At 49.8% G+C, this 8136-nt stretch overlaps 1 non-coding gene across 1 annotated transcript; it reads left to right on the top strand.

The window, feature by feature from the left end:
• Positions 1-1767: 1767 nt before the first annotated feature.
• LOC138505313 (U1 spliceosomal RNA) lies at positions 1768-1929 on the top strand. Its single transcript, XR_011280125.1, has one exon. It is a non-coding gene; the product is annotated as a U1 spliceosomal RNA (small nuclear RNA).
• The last annotated feature ends 6207 nt before the right edge of the window (positions 1930-8136 follow it).

Here is an 8136-nt window from a genome sequence, read left to right as displayed (position 1 = left end):
CGGTATTGCGAGGGTTACCTCGGGAATACAATTCATTTTCAGTGAGCGCGGGTCCATACAATCGCCCAGTACTCCCACAAACTATGAACAATGGGATTAATATAGAAGCAATGACTTTGCATTTAAATATCCCATTTCAGGCAAGTAGGACCCATCATGCAAGAGAGGAACGGGCTCCGGCCCAGACATGCCCGTTCCTCTCTTGCATGGTGCTCCGAGGGGCAAAAGGTGAACCGAGATGAAGGGAGGAGGTGGCGAGGTGAGGAGAAGAGAGTGCCGGCCCGGGCAAAGGATTATGTGGACAGGTGCTGTGCAGGAGCTCTTCTCGGCCTGGGCAGCATAGCGGATTCCTGAACCCCTGATTAGCCGTGGGCCGCTGCTCAGAGGGCCATTGTGCGGAGTTACTTTCAAGGTTTGTCATCTCTGGACATATGTTTAGCAGGGGCTGCGGCGACACAGCCTGTCTGCCCCAAAAATCGTTCTTTTGAATTGCGAATGTCACCGAAGATTAACCTTTATCAGCAGAGAAACGTAACCTTTGCAGTGCTTTTTTTTCCTCGTCTCAAGACAAAGAAGAAGAGCGGGAGCTCAGTTACGTTTACCTCTAAGCACAGTGCGGATTGATGAAAATGTCCATGCATTTTACCAAGTACATTGGACATTATAGATGTGGCCAGTGGGTTATCAAAGCATGGCGAATACCACATGTACAGCACAATATGTTACCCTAGTAGTACCCCAATAACACACTGCAACCTGCAAATGGGCCTCAGTGGACCACCTGCCAAGGTTTCTGGAAGTTGCTTATGATCTTGATCTGTGATCTATGATATGATCTGATATGATAGGTTATTTATAACGCGCTTAATACCCATGCAGCAGTGATCCCAATCATAAAAGTAAAACAGGCAAGCCCAACAGGTATAACTTATTTTCACTCTTTTGGTAGCACAGTCTGAGGGCAGCCTATACCCTTCAGGAGAGGTGTGAGCTGATAGAGTTGCAACACAAAAAACTATAGTACTATGTACCCAAAATACCTTAGTTCTTGTCTTTCGGATCTCAGCAGAGCCAGGCTTTTCAGCATCAGACCAGAAGCATGGGTGCCTTTGCACTGGGCTGGGGTCAAGTCGGAGAGCAGCAGCGATGGGCTCCAATGATGCAGTTCTGTTTGACAGTGGTGCTGATTTGCGGGTAGAAAACGCTGGGAACAGTAGGCCGTGCCAAGTGGATGGCACTGGAAGACTCAGTGACCTCTGGGCCCGGACAAGGGAATACTTGCCTTTGGCGCTGTGCAGGCTCGGCTGACACAACAAGGCATATGGTTACGGCAAAGATGTCAAAGCTTCAGCATTGTCATTGAGCAGAACTCTGAGATTCAGGGGTGGTGGAGCCTTGAGGTCTAGGATGATTATGATGGTGTCAATGGGGCCAGCGCTGAGCAGCTCCGCTCAGGAGGTCCATGGGCCCATGTGGGGCCGACAGGCCAGTGGGCAGACTGCAACAGGCCTGCTCGAGCCATCCTGCCATTTATACAAATCTCGGGCCGAGCAGGGCCTGATGGGAGAACGGAACTGTGCTACAATCTGCTCTTCTGCTGGGCTCTGCCTGCTGGAGCTTCCCCCTACACGCGGGACAGGCAGCTCTGCAGACGCTCAGAGCTTCCGAGGGGTGGGGGGTTGGGGCTGGGTCAGGGCCTGCCTTCTCACCCTCGCTTAGCGGGGCTTTCCAGAACTGACCCAACCCCTGCCCTCTTGCATGCAACTCATACTTAGCTGGCAGGGGAGAATCTTATCTCAAGGGCAGATCTCCCAGGGTGAGGCTTACCCATTGCACATCGGATTTGCTGACCCCTGCTATGTTCCCAAATGCAGGATACACAACTGCATTATTTCTGGTAGTGGGAGACTGCGTTCGCGCTCTCCCCCCGATTTATTGGTGAAAGAAAAGGTAAAGTGTGCACTAGGCCTGCTAGGTTGCATAATTTAAGATTGTGCCCACATTGCGTTTCTTCAATTAGGTTCACCTTTGGGTGATCGCTTTTCCACATTTTATCTGTTGAATTGAATTATGCTTCTTTCATCACCACAGAAGTAATGTGTATTACAGAGATAAGCTACCATATGTATTGGGCACACTGCACATGCTCAGGCAGCATCAATCATGCTTTGTACAGGACAATGCTGGCCTAAATTGGGAACACCCCGCACAGACATGTTGCTACAGAGGCATATTTTGGGTATAACCAGCATGACAATATGTTACATCAGTGACAGTGCCGTCTTACACTGTGGACACATTGATCATTAAAATGTGTTGTGTTGTAAAATGTTCTTTTCTGATGTTGGTGACAAGGAATTTCATGTTCCCCCTTAGAACTGATTGTATACTTATGGCTTTTGGTCACCTTTTTTGCTGTAAAATGCACCATTTCAACCCCATATTTGAAAAAGATTCTTGGGGGGCAACCCCCCCAAACCCTCCCTAGAATCTTATAGCTCCCTCACTACGCTCGGTCGCCCCCATTATTTCAGAAAAATATAACACAGACACTGAAAGAAATCACAAGCAACTAACCTTTGATCACTGCCCATGACCCATGCCTGTGATGCTATTGTGTCAAAGGTCACACAATATCGCTTTTTAATATACTGCTTTGGGTGAGGTTGTTGACTTTTGGCTCGCCGGCCCACTGGGTGACAAAAAGTTAATGTTTCGGCCCCACATTCGGAAAGGTTGGCAAGCCTGATCTACAGCTACGAGGATGTATTCACCCCCTTCCAGGGGCCCGAAAAAAGTCTACAGCAAATTTCGTCTCAAGCCTTTTCTGGTAGTTCTGTCATACACAGGGGTTTGGGCTGCGTGTGTGGGTTGATTACTGCACAAGTGGGGCAATGCTTGAGGAGGTCTTCCACTTGGGAATCTAGGTGGGGAAACCATACCTTTTGTCTGAGCATCCTTTTTGTGGATACTATGCCTCTGTGGCCTTCATGCGCTAGATCTAACACTTTGCGTTGTAGTATGTGAGGAATCACTATTTTAGTTCCTTTGAGTAGTAGTCCTTCGTCTGTCTTGGCTAGTTCTCCCTTGACGGCCCTTAAGCAGGTGATGTCTTGTTTCGTTTCCTCACAGGTGTTCTGCCTGGCCTGTTTTGCTTGTTTCCAGTGTCCTGTTTCCATGCATCAGAGGAGGATTTGCAGTCCTTGGTCGTTTCAAGTTTCCTGTTATATTTGATGTGGGTCGAGCCCTTTGGTATGTTGCCCTGTACAATGTGATGGAGGTATTGATCCGTGATGGATGGAGTGGGCTCGGACGCATTGCAGGGATGATGTGACAGGAAGTCTGCAAGTTTGTGCCTCTTCCGTCTGTGCACTATGTTGAAGCTGTAGTCATGTAGCCTTAACACCCATCTGGTGATTCTCTGTGGCATCTTGGCCTGTGGGTTCCCATAGATGAATAACAGTGCTTGATGCTCAGTGACTACTATGAAAGGCTTACTGTACAGGAAGAGGTGGAAGTGTTCACAGGCCCACACTACTGCTAGACCTTCTTTTTCTGCCTGTGAGTAGGCCTGCTCCGTCTTTGAGAGGCTCCTGCTGGCATATGATACAATGAGCCTTGTAGTGCTGCCCTTTTCATCGATTTGCATCAGGATGGCACCAAGGCCCACCGTGCTGGCGTTCATGACTAGCTCAGTTTCCCGTTTGGAATTGAAGTAGGCCACGTTCTTGGCTTCCGATATACGTTTTTTGATCAATTGGAATGCCTGTTGACATCCCTTTGTCCATGTGAATTCAGTATTTTGTTTTTTTAGAGCTCTGAGGGGGTTTGCTGACAGAGGCAAAGTTTTGTATGTACCGGGTGCAGCAACTGGCAAGCCCAAGGAATGAGCGTAGGTCGGATATGTTTTTTGGTGGTTCGGCATCATTGAGTACCATGACTTTTTCAGGATCTGGGGTCATGCCATTTGATGAGAATATGTGCCCAAAGAACCAGAGGGTTTGCTTTCTAAATTCACATTTGTCTTTGTTTAGAGTGAGTTGGGCCTCTTCTTGTGCCAAGCAGACTCGAGTAAGTGTGTTATTGTGCTGTTCCTGGTCTTGTCCGAATACTAAGATATCATTGCTGTAATTCAGACCATTTGGTATGTGCTTTATGACGTGGATTTGGGATTGAAAAATGTCAGCAACTGAGGAGATCCCGAAGCTGAGCCGCTTGTACCTGTATAGTCATAGATGGGTGGCGAATGTGGTGATGTATCTAGAATTTTTGCTCAATTCTAACGGATATCCCTTGTTGAGATCTAGTTTGGAGAATATGGTGGCGCCATTTAACAGATGCACCATATCAGTGATGCAGGAAGCTTGGTGGCGTTCTCGTAGTATGGCTTCATTTGGCCAGCGCATGTCCACGCATATGCGTATGTTTGAGTCCCTCTTTGGCACTGGGACGATGGGGGATACCCATGGGGCAGGCCTTTCTGCAGGCTCAAGGATGTCTGCTTCGAGGAGTTCTTCTTCGACTTGTCACTGTATATTTATTGGGATTCCTTGATAGTGTTAAGCCACGGGAGGGACTCTCTAGTCAATGTGCAGTTCGATCTGGCATCCTTTTAGTTTTCTGAGACACTTGATCAGCGCTAGGAATAGTTGTTCAATTTTTGCTGTTGGGTCAAGGTATTTGTGAACCATTAGTCTGTATAATACATGGATGAGGCCCATGTCGATGGCTGCTTTGTAGCTCAAGATGCATCCGCTCTCTGTGTTGGCTTTAAGTACATGCATTGGGACTCTCTTGGTCTGTCCTTTGTACGTGCATGACGCCATAAAGTACCCCTTGCATGGCAATGGTGTCTTTGAAGCATATGGATAGATATGTACTTTCGCAGGTTGAAGGTGCGAAGCTTGTGGCATGCCATCATAAACCCCCTCGCTGATAACGTTGACGGTTGCTCCCATATCTACTAAGAACTCAGCAGCTATCTGGTTTACTTGAATGATGAGGGTTGGGCTGTGTTCCTTGGCCGTCGGGTTGGTCAACGCATATAGATATCCTTTTCTTGTTGGCTCTTCCGATGTTTCTCACCCCTCCTTGTATCATCTTCAGATGCGCTCAACCTGCTGTCTGATTGGGAGTCCTTAACCAGGTAGCGTATGTATCTCCTGGGTCTTCCCCTTGATCTTGATGGGGTCGGTTTGCTGTGATGCCAGTCACTCGTCTTTCTGTCATGCGGTCTTCTCTCTGACTTTTTTCCCTGGGTCTGCGCTGAGGAGGCTCAAAGGCTTGGCTGGGTGTTCTGTGGGGGCTTTGAACCGGTCTTTCTTTGCCCTGCGATGGTCTCCCCTCACCTTTCATTTTACTACAATACATGCGGCATACCCCCACACTGTTGGCCAATGGCAGGGCACGGGCCCTCATGCGGGAACTCGTACACGCACCTGTAACAGAACGGCTTTGATTGCAATGTCTAGCTTGTCGATGCCTTCACAGTTAGCAAGAGTTATTTTAATCTTGCCCAGACATTCAACATGGGATGCTAGGACTGCATCTGTGCGTGTAAGGCACACGATTTCCTCTAGTGTGTGCGATTTCTGTAATAGTCTTTTTCTACAGTCCGCACACTCGCAGCCAATTATTTGCGACCGCAAAGCCTCGTCATTTGAATAATTGTTGAAGTTGCAGCGTTTCATATTTACCCATAGCCTCATGACAATGGCGCCTATAGATTCCCCTTTCGTTTGTTTGGTTGTGTGGAACACGTGCCTTTCATAGTCCACGTTCATGTGGGGTGTGAAATAGTCTGTCAGGTTCTATTTGAGGCCTACATAATATGTGTCCGTGGGGAGCTCTTCTACGATGTCCATGACATTGGGGCCACTAGACAGAGTGAGGAGGCTGTGTTTCTACTCTTCATCTACAGGCCCAATCACCTTGATGCACACCGCAAAGTCCCTGATCCATCTCTTCGAGCGAGGGGCCTAGGCTGCTGGATTTCGTTAGATCGGAATGTGTAGGTAGCTGAGCGATAAGACTGTCATGCCTTCTGGTTGGCACAGCAGGTGCTGGTGTGAGAGGGGCGATAAGTGCGTTGTCCCCTGACATGTAGCTGGTTGGAATTGTGAGGGTTCTCCCTTCCATTTGTTTATTTTATACTAGATGGGTGCCCACAGCTCAGTATAATGATTTGGCTCTCATTAATGCCCAGTACTTGACTGACCTTGGTTGAAGCTGTTCGCCATTGTTGTAGCATAGGAATTTCAAGGAGCATAAAACATGTGGTGAGGTCAGCTGAATACGTCTTTTTTGTGTGCTCATTAGCTTGCACTGCAGTCACCATGTGGGCCACGTGGTCGGGTGAACTGCACCACGTGCGCTTGGATGCCATTGCAAAATGGTGTCCGGACCAGCCAGTTTCGTCATTCTGTGCAGGCCACGTGCTCTTGCAGGTTTGCAGGCATGTGCGCTTGTGTTTTCTTTATTGTTTTAGAGTGCTTCTGGACCGAACTGATGGAGGCCTCTCCTCTCACTCTCTCTCTGATTGTGGGCGGCCCACTCCTCCCTTACTTTATCATTGTCAATGATCCCGGGTATTCTTCCTTCTACCTCCGGTATCATGCCTCGAGGGCAGCGCCCGAATAGCGCTTCAGCAGGGGCTACGCCCGTCGATTGGTGCGGCGTGGTTCGATACTCTCGCAGGAATTCCACAACCTTCTTCGGGAGGTCCTCTCCTCCGCTTGCGGATATTCTCAGCACCTTGTTAAGTGTGCGCATGAGCCTTTCAGCTTCCCCGTTCGCCCGCGGCCACAACAGGGATACTCTCCGGTGATGGATGCCCCTCACATTGAGGTACTGTGCAAGCTGGCTGCCCGTGAACGGGGGACCATTGTCTGAGCATAGTATTTCGGGGAAGCCATGGGTCGCAAACATTTTGTCCAGGGCCCTAGTGGTGTACTCGGTGGCGGTGGACTCTACGATCTCCACCTCGGGATATCTGGACCATTGGTCTACCACCGCTAAAAAGTACATGCCCCGACCCGTCGATCCAAAATCCGCATGGACGGTTCCCCAGGGCTTTTCGCTCCGTTCCATAGAGCTGATCGGTGGAGCTTTATCCCCGGGATTCGCCACCTGACACGGCAGACACCTTTTTATGAACAGCTCGACCATTCCCTCGAGTTCAGGGAACCACACCTTGGGTCAAAGCCAGGCTTTGGTCTTGGCCACCCCTTGGTGCCCTAGGTGTGCTAATTCCAGCACACGATTTCTCAGGGTGTGCGGGATCACAATTTGCCTCCCCCTCAACAGTAGTCCGTCGTCGGAAATTGATAGTTCATCCCTCACCCTCTACAGCGCCTGAAGGTCTTTCTGGGCAACAGTCTGCCGCCTTGCATTGTTCTGAAGCACCTCTCTCCAGTCGCCGCTTCTAACCGCCGTTTTGATGATGTGGAACACCTCATCTTTGGACGATTCCGTCGCTATGGTGAGCCTGGACAGCGCCACCGGCAGTGCACCCTCCACGACCTGACAGAGCAGCCCTCTACAAGCAGACACCTCCTTGGTCTTTTCCACGCTCTCTGGGTTTGGGTGTCGCGACAGATAGTCTGCTGGATTATTGGTCCCTGGTCTGTACACCATTCAAACCCCATATTCCATGAGGGCCAGCATCCATCGTTCGATTCTGGGTGGAGGTTCGGATGACACCCCCGCCAGGATGGGCAGCAGGGGCTTATGATCGGTCACGACTACGACCGGCTTGCCGAGGATGTAGAGACGAAAATGGCGACAGCCCCATAGTATGGCCAAGGCCTCTCTTTCTATTTGCGAGTAGCGCTGTTCTGTGTCTGTGAGCGCCTTGCTCGCATACGCAATGGGTCGCATGTCCCCTCTCTTGTCCGCTTGCATTAGCGCAGCACCTACGCCCACCGGGCTGGCGTCAACAACGATCTCGGACTCGGCGGTGGGGTCGAAGTACGCCATGGTGTCTCCGTCGATCAGGGCATTTTTGATGACTTGAAATTCCTCTTGTTCTTTTCTTTCCCACACCCAGACAGCATCGTTCTTGGTCAGCGCTCTGAGGGGTTCCGACAGGGAGGCCAAACCCTTTATGAAGCGCCCACAGTAGTTCACCATCCCCAA

This window comes from Ambystoma mexicanum, chromosome 11 (genome assembly GCF_040938575.1).
Source record: "Ambystoma mexicanum isolate Mex_15411 chromosome 11, UKY_AmexF1_1, whole genome shotgun sequence".
Lineage (NCBI taxonomy): Eukaryota > Metazoa > Chordata > Amphibia > Caudata > Ambystomatidae > Ambystoma > Ambystoma mexicanum.
The sequence above is the reverse complement of the archived record's forward strand: the minus strand, read 5'-3'. Positions and strand labels throughout refer to the sequence as shown.